The sequence below is a fragment of the Odontomachus brunneus genome, unplaced genomic scaffold (assembly GCF_010583005.1).
Source record: "Odontomachus brunneus isolate Ranch 3 - 2012 unplaced genomic scaffold, Obru_v1 Obru_scaffold_153, whole genome shotgun sequence".
Lineage (NCBI taxonomy): Eukaryota > Metazoa > Arthropoda > Insecta > Hymenoptera > Formicidae > Odontomachus > Odontomachus brunneus.
In genome coordinates, this window is record NW_022639603.1 from 626,417 (window position 1) to 626,832 (window position 416).

Sequence of the window (416 nt, forward strand, 5' to 3'; positions counted from 1 at the left end):
TTTTAAGTGAAAGATCGCATTGCGAATCACACAATTCTGCTAGAAATTTTAAGCTTTGTTTCTCGATTTGCACAATGAGAGGATTCTCAAAAAATATCAAATCTTTTCTTAGCGTTTCAAAATCACGGAAACGCGAATCAAATTCGTCTATTATTGAATCAATTATATTCAGTTGCTTTATGAAGTCACAATGTGTGCCATGTTCCTCATAGAGAATCTGGCAAGAAGGAAAAAAATGAAGAATATTATTTTGTAACTGATTTTTTAAGTGTAACTTTTCTGTGGAAAGAATCGACATGACTGACTACTTGTGAAATAGTTTGGTTTGTTTTTTGCAGCTTTAAATTTAAAGTATTCAAATGGTTTGTTATGTCGGTCACTAAAACAAGTTCACAAAGCGAGTCTAAGTTTTCGAA